Below are 27,061 nucleotides of genomic sequence, written 5' to 3' on the forward strand. Positions count from 1 at the left end.
AATTTGGACAGATTTATGGAAATTTCTCCGTCTATGAACAAATGACAGAAATATGGATTAGTTTACCTTATTCGAAATGAAATTCTCTACAAAATGGACATTATGAATTTCAAATAACATGAAAAAAGTTTCTTTCAAAAATTGACAGTACCGGCCCTTGCAATTTTATTTTGACAGATCTATGGAAATTTCTCCATCTATGAACAAATGACAGAAAAATGGATTAGTTTACCTTATTCGAAATGAAATTCTCTACAAAATGGACATTATGAATTTCAAATAACATGAAAAAAGTTTTTTTCCAAAATTTACAGTACCGGCCGGCCCTCTGGATTTTGAAAAATGAAAATTTGGACAGATTAATGGAAATTTCTCCATCTATGAACAAATGACAGAAATATGGATTAGTTTACCTTATTCGAAATGAAATTCTCTACAAAATCGACATTATGAATTTCAAATAACATGAAAAAAGTTTTTTTTCAAAAATTGACAGTACGAGCCTTGGGATTTTGAAACATGAAAATTTGGACAGATTTATGGAAATTTCTCCGTCTATGAACAAATGACAGAAATATGGATTAGTTTACCTTATTCGAAATGAAATTCTCTACAAAATGCATATTATGAATTTTCAATAGCATGAAAAAAGTTTCTTTCAAAAATTGACAGTACCGGCCGGCCCTTGCAATTTTATTTCGACAGATCTATGGAAATTTCTCCATCTATGAACAAATGACAGGAAAATGGATTAGTTTACCTTATTCGAAATGAAATTCTCTACAAAATGCATATTATGAATTTCCAATAGCATGAAAAAAAAAAATTTCAAAAATTGACAGTACCGGCCCTCGGGATTTTGAAACATGCAAATTTGGACAGATTAATGGAAATTTCTCCATCTATGAACAAATGACAGAAATATGGATTAGTTTTATTTATTCGAAATGAAATTCTCTACAAAATGGACATTATGAATTTCAAATAACATGAAAAAAGTTTTTTTTCAAAAATTGACAGTACCGGCCGGCCCTCTGGATTTTGAAAAATGAAAATTTGGACAGTTTAATGGAAATTTCTCCATCTATGAACAAATGACAGAAATATGGATTAGTTTACCTTATTCGAAATGAAATTCTCTACAAAATGGACATTATGAATTTCAAATAACATGAAAAAAGTTTCTTTCAAAAATTGACAGTACCGGCCCTTGCAATTTTATTTTGACAGATCTATGGAAATTTCTCCATCTATGAACAAATGACAGAAAAATGGATTAGTTTACCTTATTCGAAATGAAATTCTCTACAAAATGGACATTATGAATTTCAAATAACATGAAAAAAGTTTTTTTTCCAAAATTTACAGTACCAGCCGGCCCTCTGGATTTTGAAAAATGAAAATTTGGACAGATTAATGGAAATTTCTCCATCTATGAACAAATGACAGAAATATGGATTAGTTTACCTTATTCGAAATGAAATTCTCTACAAAATGGACATTATGAATTTCAAATAACATGAAAAAAGTTTTTTTTCAAAAATTGACAGTACGAGCCTTGGGATTTTGAAACATGAAAATTTGGACAGATTTATGGAAATTTCTCCGTCTATGAACAAATGACAGAAATATGGATTAGTTTACCTTATTCGAAATGAAATTCTCTACAAAATGCATATTATGCATTTTCAATAGCATGAAAAAAGTTTCTTTCAAAAATTGACAGTACCGGCCGGCCCTTGGGATTTTGAAAAATAAAGATTTGGACAGATTAATGGAAATTTCTCCATCTATGAACAAATGACAGAAATATGGATTAGTTTACCTTATTCTAAATGAAATTCTCTACAAAATGCACATTATGAATTTCCAATAGCATGAAAAAAGTTTTTTTCAAAAATTGACAGTACGAGCGAGCTCTTGGGATTTTGAAACATGAAAATTTGGACAGATTTATGGAAATTTCTCTGTCTATGAACAAATGACAGAAATATGTTTGGGTTTACCTTATTCGAAATGAAATTCTCTACAAAATGCAAATTATTAATTTTCAATAGCATGAAAAAAGTTTCTTTCAAAAATTGACAGTAACGGCCCTTGCAATTTTATTTCGACAGATCTATGGAAATTTCTCCATCTATGAACAAATGACAGAAAAATGGATTAGTTTACCTTATTCGAAATGAAATTCTCTACAAAATGCATATTATGAATTTCCAATAGCATGAAAAAAAAAAATTTCAAAAATTGACAGTACCTGCCCTTTCAATTATATTTGGACAGATTTGTGGAAATTTCTCTGTCTATGAACAAATGACAGAAATATGGATTAGTTTACCTTATTCGAAATGAAATTCTCTACAAAATGCATATTATGAATTTCCAATAGCATGAAAAAAGTTTTTTTTCAAAAATTGACAGTACGAGCCTTGGGATTTTGAAACATGAAAATTTGGACAGATTTATGGAAATTTCTCCGTCTATGAACAAATGACAGAAATATGGATTAGTTTACCTTATTCGAAATGAAATTCTCTACAAAATGGACATTATGAATTTCAAATAACATGAAAAAAGTTTCTTTCAAAAATTGACAGTACCGGCCCTTGCAATTTTATTTTGACAGATCTATGGAAATTTCTCCATCTATGAACAAATGACAGAAAAATGGATTAGTTTACCTTATTCGAAATGAAATTCTCTACAAAATGGACATTATGAATTTCAAATAACATGAAAAAAGTTTTTTTCCAAAATTTACAGTACCGGCCGGCCCTCTGGATTTTGAAAAATGAAAATTTGGACAGATTAATGGAAATTTCTCCATCTATGAACAAATGACAGAAATATGGATTAGTTTACCTTATTCGAAATGAAATTCTCTACAAAATCGACATTATGAATTTCAAATAACATGAAAAAAGTTTTTTTTCAAAAATTGACAGTACGAGCCTTGGGATTTTGAAACATGAAAATTTGGACAGATTTATGGAAATTTCTCCGTCTATGAACAAATGACAGAAATATGGATTAGTTTACCTTATTCGAAATGAAATTCTCTACAAAATGCATATTATGAATTTTCAATAGCATGAAAAAAGTTTCTTTCAAAAATTGACAGTACCGGCCGGCCCTTGCAATTTTATTTCGACAGATCTATGGAAATTTCTCCATCTATGAACAAATGACAGGAAAATGGATTAGTTTACCTTATTCGAAATGAAATTCTCTACAAAATGCATATTATGAATTTCCAATAGCATGAAAAAAAAAAATTTCAAAAATTGACAGTACCGGCCCTCGGGATTTTGAAACATGCAAATTTGGACAGATTAATGGAAATTTCTCCATCTATGAACAAATGACAGAAATATGGATTAGTTTTATTTATTCGAAATGAAATTCTCTACAAAATGGACATTATGAATTTCAAATAACATGAAAAAAGTTTTTTTTCAAAAATTGACAGTACCGGCCGGCCCTCTGGATTTTGAAAAATGAAAATTTGGACAGTTTAATGGAAATTTCTCCATCTATGAACAAATGACAGAAAAATGGATTAGTTTACCTTATTCGAAATGAAATTCTCTACAAAATGCATATTATGAATTTCCAATAGCATGAAAAAAATTTTTTTCAAAAATTGACAGTACCGGGTCCTTGCAATTTTATTTTGACAGATTTATGAAAATTTCTCCGTCTGTGAACAATTGACAGAAATATGGATTAGTTTACCTTATTTGAAATGAAATTCCCTACAAAAAGCGAACACTATGAATTTGCAATAACATGAAAAAAGTTTTTTTCAAAAATTGACAGTACCGGCCGGCCTTCGGGATTTTGAAAAATGAAAATTTGGACAGATTTATGGAAATTTCTCTGTCTATGAACAAATGACAGAAATATGGATTAGTTTACCTTATTCGAAATGAAATTCTTTACAAAATGCACATTATTAATTTTTGATAGCATCAAAAAAAAAAATTTCAAAAATTGTCAATAACCCTTGCAATTTTATTTTTACAGATTTATAGAAATTTCTCCATCTATGAAGAAATGACAGAAATATGGATTAGTTTACCTTATTCGAAATGAAATTCTCTACAAAATGCATATTATGAATTTCCAATAGCATGAAAAAAGTTTTTTTCAAAAATTGACAGTATCTGCAAGTTTATTTGGACAGATTTATGGAAATTTCTCTGTCTATGAACAAAGGAGAGAAATATGTTTGGGTTTACCTTATTCGAAATGAAATTCTCTACAAAATGCAAATTATTAATTTTCGATAGCATGAAAAAAGTTTTTTTCAAAAATTGACAGTACCGGGCCCTTGCAATTTTATTTTTACAGATTTATGGAAATTTCTCCATCTATGAACAAATGACAGAAATATGGATTAGTTTACCTTATTTGAAATGAAATTCCCTACAAAATGCACATTATGAATTTCCAATAGCATGAAAAAAGTTTTTTTCAAAAATTGACAGTACGAGTCCTTGGGATTTTGAAACATGAAAATTTGGACAGATTTATGGAAATATCTCTGTCTATGAACAAATGACAGAAATACGGATTAGTTTACCTTATTCGAAATGAAATTCTCTACAAAATTAACATTATGAATTTGCAATAACATGAAAAAAGTTTTTTTCAAAAATTGACAGTACCGGCCGGCCCTCGGGATTTTGAAAAATGAAAATTTGGACAGATTAATGGAAATTTCTCCATCTATGAACAAATGACAGAAATATGGATTAGTTTACCTTATTCGAAATGAAATTCTCTACAAAATGAACATTATGAATTTCCAATAGCATGAAAAAAGTTTTTATTCAAAAATTGACAGTACGAGCGAGCTCTTGGGATTTTGAAACATGAAAATTTGGACAGATTTATTGAAATTTCTCCGTCTATGAACAAATAACAGAAATATGGATTAGTTTACCTTATTCGAAATGAAGTTCTCTACAAAATGCATATTATGAATTTCCAATAGCATGAAAAAAGTTTCTTTCAAAAATTGACAGTAATTGTGATTCGGCCCTTATGATTTTGAAACATGAAAATTTGGACAGATTTATGGAAATTTCTCCGTCTATGAACAAATGACAGAAATATGGATTAGTTTACCTTATTCGAAATGAAATTCCCGACAAAATGCACATTATGAATTTCCAATAGCATGAAAATTTTTTTTTTCAAAAATTGACAGTACCGGGTCCTTGCAATTTTATTTTGACAGATTTATGAAAATTTCTCCGTCTGTGAACAATTGACAGAAATATGGATTAGTTTACCTTATTTGAAATGAAATTCCCTACAAAATGCGAACATTATGAATTTGCAATAACATGAAAAAAGTTTTTTTCAAAAATTGACAGTACCGGCCGGCCCTCGGGATTTTGAAAAATGAAAATTTGGACAGATTTATGGAAATTTCTCTGTCTATGAACAAATGACAGAAATATGGATTAGTTTACCTTATTCGAAATGAAATTCTTTACAAAATGCACATTATTAATTTTTGATAGCATCAAAAAAAAAAAATTTCAAAAATTGTCAATAACCCTTGCAATTTTATTTTTACAGATTTATAGAAATTTCTCCATCTATGAAGAAATGACAGAAATATGGATTAGTTTACCTTATTCAAAATGAAATTCTCTACAAAATGCACATTATGAATTTCCAATAACATGAAAAAAGTTTTTTTCAAAAATTGACAGTACCGGCCGGCCCTTGGGATTTTGAAAAATGAAGATTTGGACAGATTAATGGAAATTTCTCCATCTATGAACAAATGACAGAAATATGGATTAGTTTACCTTATTCGAAATGATATTCTCTACTGAACATTATGAATTTCCAATAGCATGAAAAAAGTTTTTTTTCAAAAATTGACAGTACGAGCGAGCTCTTGGGATTTTGAAACATGAAAATTTGGACAGATTTATGGAAATTTCTCTGTCTATGAACAAATGACAGAAATATGGATTAGTTTACCTTATTCGAAATGAAATTCCCTACAAAATGCACATTATGAATTTCCAATAGCATGAAAATTTTTTTTTTCAAAAATTGACAGTACCGGGTCCTTGCAATTTTATTTTGACAGATTTATGGAAATTTCTCCGTCTGTGAACAATTGACAGAAATATGGATTAGTTTACCTTATTTGAAATGAAATTCTCTACAAAATGCACATTATTAATTTTTGATAGCATCAAAAAAAAAATTTTCAAAAATTGTCAATAACCCTTGCAATTTTATTTGGACAGATTTATGGAAATTTCTCTGTCTATGAACAAAGGAGAGAAATATGTTTGGGTTTACCTTATTCGAAATGAAATTCTCTACAAAATGCACATTATTAATTTTCGATAGCATGAAAAAAGTTTTTTTCAAAAATTGACAGTACGAGCCCTTGGGATTTTGAAACATGAAAATTTGGACAGATTTATGGAAATTTCTCCGTCTATGAACAAATGACAGAAATATGGATTAGTTTACCTTATTCGAAATGAAATTCTCTACAAAATGCATATTATGAATTTCCAATAGCATGAAAAAAGTTTTTTTCAAAAATTGACATTACCGGCCCTTGGGATTTTGAAACATGAAAATTTGGACAGATTTATGGAAATTTTCTGTCTATGAACAAATGACAGAAATATGGATTAGTTTACCTTATTCGAAATGAAATTCTCTACAAAATGCATATTATGAATTTCCAAAAGCATGAAAAAAGTTTTTTTCAAAAATTGACAGTAATTGTGATTCGGCCCTTATGATTTTGAAACATGAAAATTTGGACAGATTTATGGAAATTTCTCTGTCTATGAACAAATGACAGAAATATGGATTAGTTTACCTTATAAGAAATGAAATTCTCTACAAAATGCACATTATTAATTTTTGATAGCATGAAAAAAAAAATTTTCAAAAATTGACAGTACCGGCCCTCGGGATTTTGAAACATGAAAATTTGGACAGATTAATGGAAATTTCTCCATCTATGAACAAATGACAGAAATATGGATTAGTTTACCTTATTCGAAATGAAATTCTCTACAAAATGGACATTATGAATTTCAAATAACATGAAAAAAGTTTCTTTCAAAAATTGACAGTACCGGCCCTTGCAATTTTATTTTGACAGATCTATGGAAATTTCTCCATCTATGAACAAATGACAGAAAAATGGATTAGTTTAGCTTATTCGAAATGAAATTCTCTACAAAATGGACATTATGAATTTCAAATAACATGAAAAAAGTTTTTTTCCAAAATTTACAGTACCAGCCGGCCCTCTGGATTTTGAAAAATGAAAATTTGGACAGATTAATGGAAATTTCTCCATCTATGAACAAATGACAGAAATATGGATTAGTTTACCTTATTCGAAATGAAATTCTCTACAAAATGGACATTATGAATTTCAAATAACATGAAAAAAGTTTTTTTTCAAAAATTGACAGTACGAGCCTTGGGATTTTGAAACATGAAAATTTGGACAGATTTATGGAAATTTCTCCGTCTATGAACAAATGACAGAAATATGGATTAGTTTACCTTATTCGAAATGAAATTCTCTACAAAATGCATATTATGCATTTCCAATAGCATGAAAAAAGTTTCTTTCAAAAATTGACAGTACCGGCCCTTGCAATTTTATTTCGACAAATCTATGGAAATTTCTCCATCTATGAACAAATGACAGAAAAATGGATTAGTTTACCTTATTCGAAATGAAATTCTCTAGAAAATGCATATTATGAATTTCCAATAGCATGAAAAAAATTTTTTTCAAAAATTGACAGTACCGGCGGCCCTTGGGATTTTGAAACGTGAAAATTTGGACAGATTTATAGAAATTTCTCCGTCTAGGAACAAATGACAGAAATATGGATTAGTTTACCTTATTCGAAATGAAATTCCCTACAAAATGCACATTATGAATTTCCAATAGCATGAAATTTTTTTTTTCAAAAATTGACAGTACCGGGTCCTTGCAATTTTATTTTGACAGATTTATGAAAATTTCTCCGTCTGTGAACAATTGACAGAAATATGGATTAGTTTACCTTATTTGAAATGAAATTCCCTACAAAAAGCGAACACTATGAATTTGCAATAACATGAAAAAAGTTTTTTTCAAAAATTGACAGTACCAGCCGGCCTTCGGGATTTTGAAAAATGAAAATTTGGACAGATTTATGGAAATTTCTCTGTCTATGAACAAATGACAGAAATATGGATTAGTTTACCTTATTCGAAATGAAATTCTTTACAAAATGCACATTATTAATTTTTGATAGCATCAAAAAAAAAAATTTCAAAAATTGTCAATAACCCTTGCAATTTTATTTTTACAGATTTATAGAAATTTCTCCATCTATGAAGAAATGACAGAAATATGGATTAGTTTACCTTATTCGAAATGAAATTCTCTACAAAATGCATATTATGAATTTCCAATAGCATGAAAAAAGTTTTTTTCAAAAATTGACAGTATCTGCAAGTTTATTTGGACAGATTTATGGAAATTTCTCTGTCTATGAACAAAGGAGAGAAATATGTTTGGGTTTACCTTATTCGAAATGAAATTCTCTACAAAATGCAAATTATTAATTTTCGATAGCATGAAAAAAGTTTTTTTCAAAAATTGACAGTACCGGGCCCTTGCAATTTTATTTTTACAGATTTATGGAAATTTCTCCATCTATGAACAAATGACAGAAATATGGATTAGTTTACCTTATTTGAAATGAAATTCCCTACAAAATGCACATTATGAATTTCCAATAGCATGAAAAAAGTTTTTTTCAAAAATTGACAGTACGAGTCCTTGGGATTTTGAAACATGAAAATTTGGACAGATTTATGGAAATATCTCTGTCTATGAACAAATGACAGAAATACGGATTAGTTTACCTTATTCGAATTGAAATTCTCTACAAAATTAACATTATGAATTTGCAATAACATGAAAAAAGTTTTTTTCAAAAATTGACAGTACCGGCCGGCCCTCGGGATTTTGAAAAATGAAAATTTGGACAGATTAATGGAAATTTCTCCATCTATGAACAAATGACAGAAATATGGATTAGTTTACCTTATTCGAAATGAAATTCTCTACAAAATGAACATTATGAATTTCCAATAGCATGAAAAAAGTTTTTATTCAAAAATTGACAGTACGAGCGAGCTCTTGGGATTTTGAAACATGAAAATTTGGACAGATTTATTGAAATTTCTCCGTCTATGAACAAATAACAGAAATATGGATTAGTTTACCTTATTCGAAATGAAGTTCTCTACAAAATGCATATTATGAATTTCCAATAGCATGAAAAAAGTTTCTTTCAAAAATTGACAGTAATTGTGATTCGGCCCTTATGATTTTGAAACATGAAAATTTGGACAGATTTATGGAAATTTCTCCGTCTATGAACAAATGACAGAAATATGGATTAGTTTACCTTATTCGAAATGAAATTCCCGACAAAATGCACATTATGAATTTCCAATAGCATGAAAATTTTTTTTTTCAAAAATTGACAGTACCGGGTCCTTGCAATTTTATTTTGACAGATTTATGAAAATTTCTCCGTCTGTGAACAATTGACAGAAATATGGATTAGTTTACCTTATTTGAAATGAAATTCCCTACAAAATGCGAACATTATGAATTTGCAATAACATGAAAAAAGTTTTTTTCAAAAATTGACAGTACCGGCCGGCCCTCGGGATTTTGAAAAATGAAAATTTGGACAGATTTATGGAAATTTCTCTGTCTATGAACAAATGACAGAAATATGGATTAGTTTACCTTATTCGAAATGAAATTCTTTACAAAATGCACATTATTAATTTTTGATAGCATCAAAAAAAAAAAATTTCAAAAATTGTCAATAACCCTTGCAATTTTATTTTTACAGATTTATAGAAATTTCTCCATCTATGAAGAAATGACAGAAATATGGATTAGTTTACCTTATTCAAAATGAAATTCTCTACAAAATGCACATTATGAATTTCCAATAACATGAAAAAAGTTTTTTTCAAAAATTGACAGTACCGGCCGGCCCTTGGGATTTTGAAAAATGAAGATTTGGACAGATTAATGGAAATTTCTCCATCTATGAACAAATGACAGAAATATGGATTAGTTTACCTTATTCGAAATGATATTCTCTACTGAACATTATGAATTTCCAATAGCATGAAAAAAGTTTTTTTTCAAAAATTGACAGTACGAGCGAGCTCTTGGGATTTTGAAACATGAAAATTTGGACAGATTTATGGAAATTTCTCTGTCTATGAACAAATGACAGAAATATGGATTAGTTTACCTTATTCGAAATGAAATTCCCTACAAAATGCACATTATGAATTTCCAATAGCATGAAAATTTTTTTTTTCAAAAATTGACAGTACCGGGTCCTTGCAATTTTATTTTGACAGATTTATGGAAATTTCTCCGTCTGTGAACAATTGACAGAAATATGGATTAGTTTACCTTATTTGAAATGAAATTCTCTACAAAATGCACATTATTAATTTTTGATAGCATCAAAAAAAAAATTTTCAAAAATTGTCAATAACCCTTGCAATTTTATTTGGACAGATTTATGGAAATTTCTCCATCTATGAACAAAGGAGAGAAATATGTTTGGGTTTACCTTATTCGAAATGAAATTCTCTACAAAATGCACATTATTAATTTTCGATAGCATGAAAAAAGTTTTTTTCAAAAATTGACAGTACGAGCCCTTGGGATTTTGAAACATGAAAATTTGGACAGATTTATGGAAATTTCTCCGTCTATGAACAAATGACAGAAATATGGATTAGTTTACCTTATTCGAAATGAAATTCTCTACAAAATGCACATTATGAATTTCCAATAACATGAAAAAAGTTTTTTTCAAAAATTGACAGTACCGGCCGGCCCTTAAGATTTTGAAAAATGAAGATTTGGACAGATTAATGGAAATTTCTCTGTCTATGAACAAATGACAGAAATATGGATTAGTTTACCTTATTCGAAATGATATTCTCTACTGAACATTATGAATTTCCAATAGCATGAAAAAAGTTTTTTTTCAAAAATTGACAGTACGAGCGAGCTCTTGGGATTTTGAAACATGAAAATTTGGACAGATTTATGGAAATTTCTCTGTCTATGAACAAATGACAGAAATATGGATTAGTTTACCTTATTCGAAATGAAATTCCCTACAAAATGCACATTATGAATTTCCAATAGCATGAAAATTTTTTTTTTCAAAAATTGACAGTACCGGGTCCTTGCAATTTTATTTTGACAGATTTATGGAAATTTCTCCGTCTGTGAACAATTGACAGAAATATGGATTAGTTTACCTTATTTGAAATGAAATTCTCTACAAAATGCACATTATTAATTTTTGATAGCATCAAAAAAAAAATTTTCAAAAATTGTCAATAACCCTTGCAATTTTATTTGGACAGATTTATGGAAATTTCTCCATCTATGAACAAAGGAGAGAAATATGTTTGGGTTTACCTTATTCGAAATGAAATTCTCTACAAAATGCACATTATTAATTTTCGATAGCATGAAAAAAGTTTTTTTCAAAAATTGACAGTACGAGCCCTTGGGATTTTGAAACATGAAAATTTGGACAGATTTATGGAAATTTCTCCGTCTATGAACAAATGACAGAAATATGGATTAGTTTACCTTATTCGAAATGAAATTCTCTACAAAATGCATATTATGAATTTCCAATAGCATGAAAAAAGTTTTTTTCAAAAATTGACATTACCGGCCCTTGGGATTTTGAAACATGAAAATTTGGACAGATTTATGGAAATTTTCTGTCTATGAACAAATGACAGAAATATGGATTAGTTTACCTTATTCGAAATGAAATTCTCTACAAAATGCATATTATGAATTTCCAAAAGCATGAAAAAAGTTTTTTTCAAAAATTGACAGTAATTGTGATTCGGCCCTTATGATTTTGAAACATGAAAATTTGGACAGATTTATGGAAATTTCTCTGTCTATGAACAAATGACAGAAATATGGATTAGTTTACCTTATAAGAAATGAAATTCTCTACAAAATGCACATTATTAATTTTTGATAGCATGAAAAAAAAATTTTTCAAAAATTGACAGTACCGGCCCTCGGGATTTTGAAACATGAAAATTTGGACAGATTAATGGAAATTTCTCCATCTATGAACAAATGACAGAAATATGGATTAGTTTACCTTATTCGAAATGAAATTCTCTACAAAATGAACATTATGAATTTCCAATAACATGAAAAAGGTTTTTTTCAAAAATTAACAGTACCGGCCGGCCCTCGGGATTTTGAAAAATGAAAATTTGGACAGATTAATGGAAATTTCTCCATCTATGAACAAATGACAGAAATATGGATTAGTTTACCTTATTCGAAATGAAGTTCTCTACAAAATGCATATTATGAATTTCCAATAGCATGAAAAAAGTTTCTTTCAAAAATTGACAGTAATTGTGATTCGGCCCTTATGATTTTGAAACATGAAAATTTGGACAGATTTATGGAAATTTCTCTATCTATGAACAAATGACAGAAATATGGATTAGTTTACCTTATTCGAAATGAAATTCCCTACAAAATGCACATTATGAATTTCCAATAGCATGCAAATTTTTTTTTTCAAAAATTGACAGTACCGGGCCCTTGCAATTTTATTTTGACAGATTTATGGAAATTTCTCAGTCTATGAACAAATGACAGAAATATGGATTAGTTCACCTTATTTGAAATGAAATTCCCTACAAAATGCACATTATGAATTTGCAATAGCATGAAAAAAGTTTTTTTAAAAAATTGACAGTACCGGCCCTCGCAATTTTATTTGGACAGATTTATGGAAATTTCTCTGTCCATGAACAAATGAGAGAAATATGGATTAGTTTACCTTATTCGAAATAAATTCTCTACAAAATGAACATTGTGAATTTCCAATAGCATGAAAAAAAATTTTTTCAAAAATTGACAGTACGAGCCCTTGGGATTTTGAAACATGAAAATTTGGACAGATTTATGGAAATTTCTCTGTCTATGAACAGATGACAGAAATATGGATTAGTTTACCTTATTCGAAATGAAATTCTCTACAAAATGAACATTATGAATTTCCAATAGCATGAAAAAAGTTTTTTTTCAAAAATTGACAGTACGAGCGAGCTCTTGGGATTTTGAAACATGAAAATTTGGACAGATTTATGGAAATTTCTCCGTCTATGAACAAATGACAGAAATATGGATTAGTTTACCTTATTCGAAATGAAATTCCCTAAAAATGCACATTATGAATTTCCAATAGCATGAAAATTTTTTTTTCAGAAATTGACAGTACCGGGTCCTTGCAATTTTATTTTGACAGATTTATGAAAATTTCTCCGTCTGTGAACAATTGTCAGAAATATGGATTAGTTTACCTTATTTGAAATGAAATTCCCTACAAAATGCGAACATTATGAATTTGCAATAACATGAAAAAAGTTTTTTTCAAAAATTGACAGTACCGGCCGGCCCTCGGGATTTTGAAAAATGAAAATTTGGACAGATTTATGGAAATTTCTCTCTCTATGAACAAATGACAGAAATATGGATTAGTTTACCTTATTCGAAATGAAATTCTTTACAAAATGCACATTATTAATTTTTGATAGCATCAAAAAAAAAAATTTTCAAAAATTGTCAATAACCCTTGCAATTTTATTTTTACAGATTTATAGAAATTTCTCCATCTATGAACAAATGACAGAAATATGGATTAGTTTACCTTATTCGAAATGAAATTCTCTACAAAATGCACATTATGAATTTCCAATAACAGGAAATTTTTTTTTTCAAAAATTGACAGTACCGGCCCTCGGGATTTTGAAACATGAAAATTTGGACAGATTAATGGAAATTTCTCCATCTATGAACAAATGACAGAAATATGGATTAGTTTACCTTATTCGAAATGAAATTGTCTACAAAATGAACATTATGAATTTCCAATAACATGAAAAAGGTTTTTTTCAAAAATTGACAGTACCGGCCGGCCCTCGGGATTTTGAAAAATGAAAATTTGGACAGATTTATGGAAATTTCTCTCTCTATGAACAAATGACAGAAATATGGATTAGTTTACCTTATTCGAAATGAAATTCTTTACAAAATGCACATTATTAATTTTTGATAGCAACAAAAAAAAAAATTTTCAAAAATTGTCAATAACCCTTGCAATTTTATTTTTACAGATTTATAGAAATTTCCCCATCTATGAAGAAATGACAGAAATATGGATTAGTTTACCTTATTCAAAATGAAATTCTCTACAAAATGCACATTATGAATTTCCAATAACATGAAATTTTTTTTTTCAAAAATTGACAGTACCGGACCTCGGGATTTTGAAACATGAAAATTTGGACAGATTAATGGAAATTTCTCCATCTATGAACAAATGACAGAAATATGGATTAGTTGACCTTATTCGAAATGAAATTCTCTACAAAATGCACATTATGAATTTCCAATAGCATGAAAAAAGTTTTTTTTCAAAAATTGACAGTACCGGGTCCTTGCAATTTTATTTTGACAGATTTATGAAAATTTCTCCGTCTGTGAACAATTGTCAGAAATATGGATTAGTTTACCTTATTTGAAATGAAATTCCCTACAAAATGCGAACATTATGAATTTGCAATAACATGAAAAAAGTTTTTTTCAAAAATTGACAGTACCGGCCGGCCCTCGGGATTTTGAAAAATGAAAATTTGGACAGATTTATGGAAATTTCTCTCTCTATGAACAAATGACAGAAATATGGATTAGTTTACCTTATAAGAAATGAAATTCTCTACAAAATGCACATTATTAATTTTTGATAGCATGAAAAAAAAATTTTTCAAAAATTGACAGTACCGGCCCTCGGGATTTTGAAACATGAAAATTTGGACAGATTAATGGAAATTTCTCCATCTATGAACAAATGACAGAAATATGGATTAGTTTACCTTATTCGAAATGAAATTGTCTACAAAATGAACATTATGAATTTCCAATAACATGAAAAAGGTTTTTTTCAAAAATTGACAGTACCGGCCGGCCCTCGGGATTTTGAAAAATGAAAATTTGGACAGATTAATGGAAATTTCTCCATCTATGAACAAATGACAGAAATATGGATTAGTTTACCTTATTCGAAATGAAATTCTCTACAAAATGAACATTATTAATTTTCGATAGCATGAAAAATGTTTTTTTCAACAATTGACAGTACCGGGCCCTTGCAATTTTATTTTGACAGATTTATGGAAATTTCTCAGTCTATGAACAAATGACAGAAATATGGATTAGTTTACCTTATTTGAAATGAAATTCCCTACAAAATGCACATTATGAATTTGCAATAGCATGAAAAAAGTTTTTTTAAAAAATTGACAGTACCGGCCCTCGCAATTTTATTTGGACAGATTTATGGAAATTTCTCTGTCTATGAACAAATGACAGAAATATGGATTAGTTTACCTTATTCGAAATGAAATTCTCTACAAAATGCACATTATTAATTTTTGATAGCATGAAAAAAAAAAATTTCAAAAATTGACAGTACCGGCCCTCGAGATTTTGAAACATGAAAATTTGGACAGATTAATGGAAATTTCTCCATCTATGAACAAATGACAGAAATATGGATTAGTTTACCTAATTCGAAATGAAATTCTCTACAAAATGAACATTATGAATTTCCAATAGCATGAAAAAAGTTTTTTTTCAAAAATTGACAGTACGAGCCTTGGGATTTTGAAACATGAAAATTTGGACAGATTTATGGAAATTTTCTGTCTATGAACAAATGACAGAAATATGGATTAGTTTACCTTATTCGAAATGAAATTCTCTACAAAATGCATGTTATGAATTTCCAATAGCATGAAAAAAGTTTTTTTCAAAAATTGACAGTAATTGTGATTCGGCCCTTATGATTTTGAAACATGAAAATTTGGACAGATTTATGGAAATTTCTCTGTCTATGAACAAATGACAGAAATATGGATTAGTTTACCTTATTCGAAATGAAATTCTCTACAAAATGCATATTATGAATTTCCAATAGCATGAAAAAAGTTTTTTTCAAAAATTGACAGTACCGGCCCTTGCAATTTTATTTTTACAGATTTATGGAAATTTCTCCATCTATGAACAAATGACAGAAATATGGATTAGTTTACCTTATTCGAAATGAAATTCTCTACAAAATCCACATTATGAATTTCCAATAGCATGAAAAAAGTTTTTTTCAAAAATTGACAGTACCGGCCCTCGGGATTTTGAAACATGAAAATTTAGACAGATTAATGGAAATTTCTCCATCTATGAACAAATGACAGAAATATGTATTAGTTTACCTTATTCGAAATGAAATTCTCTACAAAATGCACATTATGAATTTCCAATAACATGAAATTTTTTTTTTCAAAAATTGACAGTACCGGCCCTCGGGATTTTAAACATGAAAATTTGGACAGATTAATGGAAATTTCTCCATCTATGAACAAATGACAGAAATATGGATTAGTTTACCTTATTCGAAATGAAATTCTCTACAAAATGCACATTATGAATTTCCAATAGCATGAAAAAAGTTTTTTTCAAAAATTGACAGTACCGGCCGGCCCTTGGGATTTTGAAAAATGAAAATTTGGACAGATTAATGGAAATTTTCTGTCTATGAACAAATCACAGAAATATGGATTAGTTTACCTTATTCGAAATGAAATTCTCTACAAAATGCATGTTATGAATTTCCAATAGCATGAAAAAGTTTTTTTCAAAAATTGACAGTAATTGTGATTCGGCCCTTATGATTTTGAAACATGAAAATTTGGACAGATTTATGGAAATTTCTCTGTCTATGAACAAATGACAGAAATATGGATTAGTTTACCTTATTCGAAATGAAATTCTCTACAAAATGCATATTATGAATTTCCAATAGCATGAAAAAAGTTTTTTTCAAAAATTGACAGTACCGGCCCTTGCAATTTTATTTTTACAGATTTATGGAAATTTCTCCATCTATGAACAAATGACAGAAATATGGATTAGTTTACCTTATTCGAAATGAAATTCTCTACAAAATGCATATTATGAATTTTCAATAGCATGAAAAAAGTTTCTTTCAAAAATTGACAGTACCGGCCCTCGCAATTTTATTTCGACAGATCTATGGAAATTTCTCCATCTATGAACAAATGACAGAAAAATGGATTAGTTTACCTTATTCGAAATGAAATTCTCTACAAAATGAACATTATGAATTTCCAATAGCATGAAAAAAGTTTTTTTTCAAAAATTGACAGTACGAGCCTTGGGATTTTGAAACATGAAAATTTGGACAGATTTATGGAAATTTCTCCGTCTATGAACAAATGACAGAAATATGGATTAGTTTACCTTATTCGAAATGAAATTCTCTACAAAATGCATATTATGAATTTCCAATAGCATGAAAAAAAAAATTTCAAAAATTGACAGTACCGGCCCTCGGGATTTTGAAACATGAAAATTTGGACAGATTAATGGAAATTTCTCCATCTATGAACAAATGACAGAAATATGGATTAGTTTTATTTATTCGAAATGAAATTCTCTACAAAATGGACATTATGAATTTCAAATAACATGAAAAAAGTTTTTTTTCAAAAATTGACAGTACCGGCCGGCCCTCTGGATTTTGAAAAATGAAAATTTGGACAGTTTAATGGAAATTTCTCCATCTATGAACAAATGACAGAAATATGGATTAGTTTACCTTATTCGAAATGAAATTCTCTACAAAATGGACATTATGAATTTCAAATAACATGAAAAAAGTTTCTTTCAAAAATTGACAGTACCGGCCCTTGCAATTTTATTTTGACAAATCTATGGAAATTTCTCCATCTATGAACAAATGACAGAAAAATGGATTAGTTTACCTTATTCGAAATGAAATTCTCTACAAAATGGACATTATGAATTTCAAATAACATGAAAAAAGTTTTTTTCCAAAATTTACAGTACCGGCCGGCCCTCTGGATTTTGAAAAATGAAAATTTGGACAGATTAATGGAAATTTCTCCATCTATGAACAAATGACAGAAATATGGATTAGTTTACCTTATTCGAAATGAAATTCTCTACAAAATCGACATTATGAATTTCAAATAACATGAAAAAAGTTTTTTTTCAAAAATTGACAGTACGAGCCTTGGGATTTTGAAACATGAAAATTTGGACAGATTTATGGAAATTTCTCCGTCTATGAACAAATGACAGAAATATGGATTAGTTTACCTTATTCGAAATGAAATTCTCTACAAAATGCATATTATGAATTTTCAATAGCATGAAAAAAGTTTCTTTCAAAAATTGACAGTACCGGCCGGCCCTTGCAATTTTATTTCGACAGATCTATGGAAATTTCTCCATCTATGAACAAATGACAGGAAAATGGATTAGTTTACCTTATTCGAAATGAAATTCTCTACAAAATGCATATTATGAATTTCCAATAGCATGAAAAAAAAAAATTTCAAAAATTGACAGTACCGGCCCTCGGGATTTTGAAACATGAAAATTTGGACAGATTAATGGAAATTTCTCCATCTATGAACAAATGACAGAAATATGGATTAGTTTTATTTATTCGAAATGAAATTCTCTACAAAATGGACATTATGAATTTCAAATAACATGAAAAAAGTTTTTTTTCAAAAATTGACAGTACCGGCCGGCCCTCTGGATTTTGAAAAATGAAAATTTGGACAGTTTAATGGAAATTTCTCCATCTATGAACAAATGACAGAAATATGGATTAGTTTACCTTATTCGAAATGAAATTCTCTACAAAATGCATATTATGAATTTCCAATAGCATGAAAAAAATTTTTTTCAAAAATTGACAGTACCGGCGGCCCTTGGGATTTTGAAATGTGAAAATTTGGACAGTATTATAGAAATTTCTCCGTCTAGGAACAAATGACAGAAATATGGATTAGTTTACCTTATTCGAAATGAAATTCCCTACAAAATGCACATTATGAATTTCCAATAGCATGAAATTTTTTTTTTTCAAAAATTGACAGTACCGGGTCCTTGCAATTTTATTTTGACAGATTTATGAAAATTTCTCCGTCTGTGAACAATTGACAGAAATATGGATTAGTTTACCTTATTTGAAATGAAATTCCCTACAAAAAGCGAACACTATGAATTTGCAATAACATGAAAAAAGTTTTTTTCAAAAATTGACAGTATCTGCAAGTTTATTTGGACAGATTTATGGAAATTTCTCTGTCTATGAACAAAGGAGAGAAATATGTTTGGGTTTACCTTATTCGAAATGAAATTCTCTACAAAATGCAAATTATTAATTTTCGATAGCATGAAAAAAGTTTTTTTCAAAAATTGACAGTACCGGGCCCTTGCAATTTTATTTTTACAGATTTATGGAAATTTCTCCATCTATGAACAAATGACAGAAATATGGATTAGTTTACCTTATTTGAAATGAAATTCCCTACAAAATGCACATTATGAATTTCCAATAGCATGAAAAAAGTTTTTTTCAAAAATTGACAGTACGAGTCCTTGGGATTTTGAAACATGAAAATTTGGACAGATTTATGGAAATATCTCTGTCTATGAACAAATGACAGAAATACGGATTAGTTTACCTTATTCGAAATGAAATTCTCTACAAAATTAACATTATGAATTTGCAATAACATGAAAAAAGTTTTTTTCAAAAATTGACAGTACCGGCCGGCCCTCGGGATTTTGAAAAATGAAAATTTGGACAGATTAATGGAAATTTCTCCATCTATGAACAAATGACAGAAATATGGATTAGTTTACCTTATTCGAAATGAAATTCTCTACAAAATGAACATTATGAATTTCCAATAGCATGAAAAAAGTTTTTTTTCAAAAATTGACAGTACGAGCCTTGGGATTTTGAAACATGAAAATTTGGACAGATTTATGGAAATTTCTCCGTCTATGAACAAATGACAGAAATATGGATTAGTTTACCTTATTCGAAATGAAATTCTCTACAAAATGCATATTATGCATTTTCAATAGCATGAAAAAAGTTTCTTTCAAAAATTGACAGTACCGGCCCTTGCAATTTTATTTCGACAGATCTATGGAAATTTCTCCATCTATGAACAAATGACAGAAAAATGGATTAGTTTACCTTATTCGAAATGAAATTCTCTACAAAATGCATATTATGAATTTCCAATAGCATGAAAAAAATTTTTTTCAAAAATTGAGAGTACCGGCGGCCCTTGGGATTTTGAAACGTGAAAATTTGGACAGATTTATAGAAATTTCTCCGTCTAGGAACAAATGACAGAAATATGGATTAGTTTACCTTATTCGAAATGAAATTCCCTACAAAATGCACATTATGAATTTCCAATAGCATGAAATTTTTTTTTTTCAAAAATTGACAGTACAGGGTCCTTGCAATTTTATTTTGACAGATTTATGAAAATTTCTCCGTCTGTGAACAATTGACAGAAATATGGATTAGTTTACCTTATTTGAAATGAAATTCCCTACAAAAAGCGAACACTATGAATTTGCAATAACATGAAAAAAGTTTTTTTCAAAAATTGACAGTACCGGCCGGCCTTCGGGATTTTGAAAAATGAAAATTTGGACAGATTTATGGAAATTTCTCTGTCTATGAACAAATGACAGAAATATGGATTAGTTTACCTTATTCGAAATGAAATTCTCTACAAAATGTATGTTATGAATTTCCAATAGCATGAAAAAAGTTTTTTCCAAAAATTGACAGTATGAACAAATGACAGAAAAATGGATTAGTTTACCTTATTCGAAATGAAATTCTCTACAAAATGAACATTATGAATTTCCAATAACATGAAAAAAGTTTTTTTCAAAAATTGACAGTACCGGCCGGCCCTCGGGATTTTGCAAAATGAAAATTTGGACAGATTAATGGAAATTTCTCCATCTATGAACAAATGACAGAAATATGGATTAGTTTACCTTATTCGAAATGAAATTCTCTACAAAATGAACATTATGAATTTCCAATAACATGAAAAAAGTTTTTTTCAAAAATTGACAGTACCGGCCGGCCCTCGGGATTTTGAAAAATGAAAATTTGGACAGATTAATGGAAATTTATCTATGAACAAAAAAAATCTATGAACAAATGACAGAAACATGGATTAGTTTACCTTATTCGAAATGAAATTCTCTACAAAATGAACATTATTAATTTTCGATAGCATGAAAAATGTTTTTTTCAAAAATTGACAGTATCGGCCCTTGCAATTTTATTTTTACAGATTTATGGAAATTTCTCCATCTATGAACAAATGACAGAAATATGGATTAGTTTACCTTATTCGAAATGAAATTCTCTACAAAATGCATGTTATGAATTTCCAATAGCATGAAAAATGTTTTTTTCAAAAATTGACAGTATGAACAAATGACAGAAAAATGGATTAGTTTACCTTATTCGAAATGAAATTCTCTACAAAATGAACATTATGAATTTCCAATAGCATGAAAAATTTTTTTTTCAAAAATTGACAGTACCGGCCCTTGCAATTTTATTTTGACAGATTTATGGAAATTTCTCCGTCTGTGAACAATTGACAGAAATATGGATTAGTTTACCTTATTTGAAATGAAATTCTCTACAAAATGCACATTATTAATTTTTGATAGCATCAAAAAAAAAATTTTCAAAAATTGTCAATAACCCTTGCAATTTTATTTTTACAGATTTATAGAAATTTCTCCATCTATGAAGAAATGACAGAAATATGGATTAGTTTACCTTATTCGAAATGAAATTCTCTACAAAATGCATATTATGAATTTCCAATAGCATGAAAAAAGTTTTTTTCAAAAATTGACAGTACGAGTCCTTGGGATTTTGAAACATGAAAATTTGGACAGATTTATGGAAATATCTCTGTCTATGAACAAATGACAGAAATACGGATTAGTTTACCTTATTCGAAATGAAATTCTCTACAAAATTAACATTATGAATTTGCAATAACATGAAAAAAGTTTTTTTCAAAAATTGACAGTACCGGCCGGCCCTCGGGATTTTGAAAAATGAAAATTTGGACAGATTAATGGAAATTTCTCCATCTATGAACAAATGACAGAAATATGGATTAGTTTACCTTATTCGAAATGAAATTCTCTACAAAATGAACATTATGAATTTCCAATAGCATGAAAAAAGTTTTTATTCAAAAATTGACAGTACGAGCGAGCTCTTGGGATTTTGAAACATGAAAATTTGGACAGATTTATTGAAATTTCTCCGTCTATGAACAAATGACAGAAATATGGATTAGTTTACCTTATTCGAAATGAAATTCCCTACAAAATGCACATTATGAATTTCCAATAGCATGCAAATTTTTTTTTTCAAAAATTGACAGTACCGGGCCCTTGCAATTTTATTTTGACAGATTTATGGAAATTTCTCAGTCTATGAACAAATGACAGAAATATGGATTAGTTTACCTTATTTGAAATGAAATTCCCTACAAAATGCACATTATGAATTTGCAATAGCATGAAAAAAGTTTTTTTAAAAAATTGACAGTACCGGCCCTCGCAATTTTATTTGGACAGATTTATGGAAATTTCTCCGTCTATGAACAAATGACAGAAATATGGATTAGTTTACCTTATTCGAAATGAAATTCCCTACAAAATGCACATTATGAATTTCCAATAGCATGCAAATTTTTTTTTTCAAAAATTGACAGTACCGGGCCCTTGCAATTTTATTTTGACAGATTTATGGAAATTTCTCAGTCTATGAACAAATGAGAGAAATATGGATTAGTTTACCTTATTCGAAATAAATTCTCTACAAAATGAACATTGTGAATTTCCAATAGCATGAAAAAAAATTTTTTCAAAAATTGACAGTACGAGCCCTTGGGATTTTGAAACATGAAAATTTGGACAGATTTATGGAAATTTCTCTGTCTATGAACAGATGACAGAAATATGGATTAGTTTACCTTATTCGAAATGAAATTCTCTACAAAATGAACATTATGAATTTCCAATAGCATGAAAAAAGTTTTTTTTCAAAAATTGACAGTACGAGCGAGCTCTTGGGATTTTGAAACATGAAAATTTGGACAGATTTATGGAAATTTCTCCGTCTATGAACAAATGACAGAAATATGGATTAGTTTACCTTATTCGAAATGAAATTCCCCAAAAATGCACATTATGAATTTCCAATAGCATGAAAATTTTTTTTTTCAAAAATTGACACTACCGGGTCCTTGCAATTTTATTTTGACAGATTTATGAAAATTTCTCCGTCTGTGAACAATTGTCAGAAATATGGATTAGTTTACCTTATTTGAAATGAAATTCCCTACAAAATGCGAACATTATGAATTTGCAATAACATGAAAAAAGTTTTTTTCAAAAATTGACAGTACCGGCCGGCCCTCGGGATTTTGAAAAATGAAAATTTGGACAGATTTATGGAAATTTCTCTCTCTATGAACAAATGACAGAAATATGGATTAGTTTACCTTATTCGAAATGAAATTCTTTACAAAATGCACATTATTAATTTTTGATAGCATCAAAAAAAAAAATTTTCAAAAATTGTCAATAACCCTTGCAATTTTATTTTTACAGATTTATAAAAATTTCTCCATCTATGAACAAATGACAGAAATATGGATTAGTTTACCTTATTCGAAATGAAATTCTCTACAAAATGCACATTATGAATTTCCAATAACAGGAAATTTTTTTTTTCAAAAATTGACAGTACCGGCCGGCCCTTGGGATTTTGAAAAATGAAAATTTGGACAGATTAATGGAAATTTCTCCATCTATGAACAAATGACAGAAATATGGATTAGTTTACCTTATTCGAAATGAAATTCTCTACTGAACATTATGAATTTCCAATAACATGAAAAAAGTTTTTTTTCAAAAATTGACAGTACCGGCCCTCGGGATTTTGAAACATGAAAATTTGGAAAGATTAATGGAAATTTCTCCATCTATGAACAAATGACAGAAATATGGATTAGTTTACCTTATTCGAAATGAAATTCCCTACAAAATCCACATTATGAATTTCCAATAGCATGAAAAAAGTTTTTTTTCAAAAATTGACAGTACGAGCCTTGGGATTTTGAAACATGAAAATTTGGACAGATTTATGGAAATTTCTCTGTCTATGAACAAATGACAGAAATATGGATTAGTTTACCTTATTCGAAATCAAATTCTCTACAAAATGCACATTATTAATTTTTGATAGCATGAAAAAAAAAAATTTCAAAAATTGACAGTACCGGCCCTCGAGATTTTGAAACATGAAAATTTGGACAGATTAATGGAAATTTCTCCATCTATGAACAAATGACAGAAATATGGATTAGTTTACCTAATTCGAAATGAAATTCTCTACAAAATGAACATTATGAATTTCCAATAGCATGAAAAAAGTTTTTTTTCAAAAATTGACAGTACGAGCCTTGGGATTTTGAAACATGAAAATTTGGACAGATTTATGGAAATTTTCTGTCTATGAACAAATGACAGAAATATGGATTAGTTTACCTTATTCGAAATGAAATTCTCTACAAAATGCATGTTATGAATTTCCAATAGCATGAAAAAAGTTTTTTTCAAAAATTGACAGTAATTGTGATTCGGCCCTTATGATTTTGAAACATGAAAATTTGGACAGATTTATGGAAATTTCTCTGTCTATGAACAAATGACAGAAATATGGATTAGTTTACCTTATTCGAAATGAAATTCTCTACAAAATGCATATTATGAATTTCCAATAGCATGAAAAAAGTTTTTTTCAAAAATTGACAGTACCGGCCCTTGCAATTTTATTTTTACAGATTTATGGAAATTTCTCCACCTATGAACAAATGACAGAAATATGGATTAGTTTACCTTATTCGAAATGAAATTCTCTACAAAATCCACATTATGAATTTCCAATAGCATGAAAAAAGTTTTTTTCAAAAATTGACAGTACCGGCCCTCGGGATTTTGAAACATGAAAATTTAGACAGATTAATGGAAATTTCTCCATCTATGAACAAATGACAGAAATATGTATTAGTTTACCTTATTCGAAATGAAATTCTCTACAAAATGCACATTATGAATTTCCAATAACATGAAATTTTTTTTTTCAAAAATTGACAGTACCGGCCCTCGGGATTTTAAACATGAAAATTTGGACAGATTAATGGAAATTTCTCCATCTATGAACAAATGACAGAAATATGGATTAGTTTACCTTATTCGAAATGAAATTCTCTACAAAATGCACATTATGAATTTCCAATAGCATGAAAAAAGTTTTTTTCAAAAATTGACAGTACCGGCCGGCCCTTGGGATTTTGAAAAATGAAAATTTGGACAGATTAATGGAAATTTTCTGTCTATGAACAAATCACAGAAATATGGATTAGTTTACCTTATTCGAAATGAAATTCTCTACAAAATGCATGTTATGAATTTCCAATAGCATGAAAAAGTTTTTTTCAAAAATTGACAGTAATTGTGATTCGGCCCTTATGATTTTGAAACATGAAAATTTGGACAGATTTATGGAAATTTCTCTGTCTATGAACAAATGACAGAAATATGGATTAGTTTACCTTATTCGAAATGAAATTCTCTACAAAATGCATATTATGAATTTCCAATAGCATGAAAAAAGTTTTTTTCAAAAATTGACAGTACCGGCCCTTGCAATTTTATTTTTACAGATTTATGGAAATTTCTCCATCTATGAACAAATGACAGAAATATGGATTAGTTTACCTTATTCGAAATGAAATTCTCTACAAAATGCATATTATGAATTTTCAATAGCATGAAAAAAGTTTCTTTCAAAAATTGACAGTACCGGCCCTCGCAATTTTATTTCGACAGATCTATGGAAATTTCTCCATCTATGAACAAATGACAGAAAAATGGATTAGTTTACCTTATTCGAAATGAAATTCTCTACAAAATGAACATTATGAATTTCCAATAGCATGAAAAAAGTTTTTTTTCAAAAATTGACAGTACGAGCCTTGGGATTTTGAAACATGAAAATTTGGACAAATTTATGGAAATTTCTCCGTCTATGAACAAATGACAGAAATATGGATTAGTTTACCTTATTCGAAATGAAATTCTCTACAAAATGCATATTATGAATTTCCAATAGCATGAAAAAAAAAATTTCAAAAATTGACAGTACCGGCCCTCGGGATTTTGAAACATGAAAATTTGGACAGATTAATGGAAATTTCTCCATCTATGAACAAATGACAGAAATATGGATTAGTTTTATTTATTCGAAATGAAATTCTCTACAAAATGGACATTATGAATTTCAAATAACATGAAAAAAGTTTTTTTTCAAAAATTGACAGTACCGGCCGGCCCTCTGGATTTTGAAAAATGAAAATTTGGACAGTTTAATGGAAATTTCTCCATCTATGAACAAATGACAGAAATATGGATTAGTTTACCTTATTCGAAATGAAATTCTCTACAAAATGGACATTATGAATTTCAAATAACATGAAAAAAGTTTCTTTCAAAAATTGACAGTACCAGCCCTTGCAATTTTATTTTGACAGATCTATGGAAATTTCTCCATCTATGAACAAATGACAGAAAAATGGATTAGTTTACCTTATTCGAAATGAAATTCTCTACAAAATGGACATTATGAATTTCAAATAACATGAAAAAAGTTTTTTTCCAAAATTTACAGTACCGGCCGGCCCTCTGGATTTTGAAAAATGAAAATTTGGACAGATTAATGGAAATTTCTCCATCTATGAACAAATGACAGAAATATGGATTAGTTTACCTTATTCGAAATGAAATTCTCTACAAAATCGACATTATGAATTTCAAATAACATGAAAA

This window comes from Pholcus phalangioides, unplaced genomic scaffold (assembly GCF_987345545.1).
Source record: "Pholcus phalangioides strain wild (caught in Gottingen) unplaced genomic scaffold, Ppha-v1.0 ptg000014l_1, whole genome shotgun sequence".
Taxonomy (NCBI): Eukaryota; Metazoa; Arthropoda; class Arachnida; order Araneae; family Pholcidae; genus Pholcus; species Pholcus phalangioides.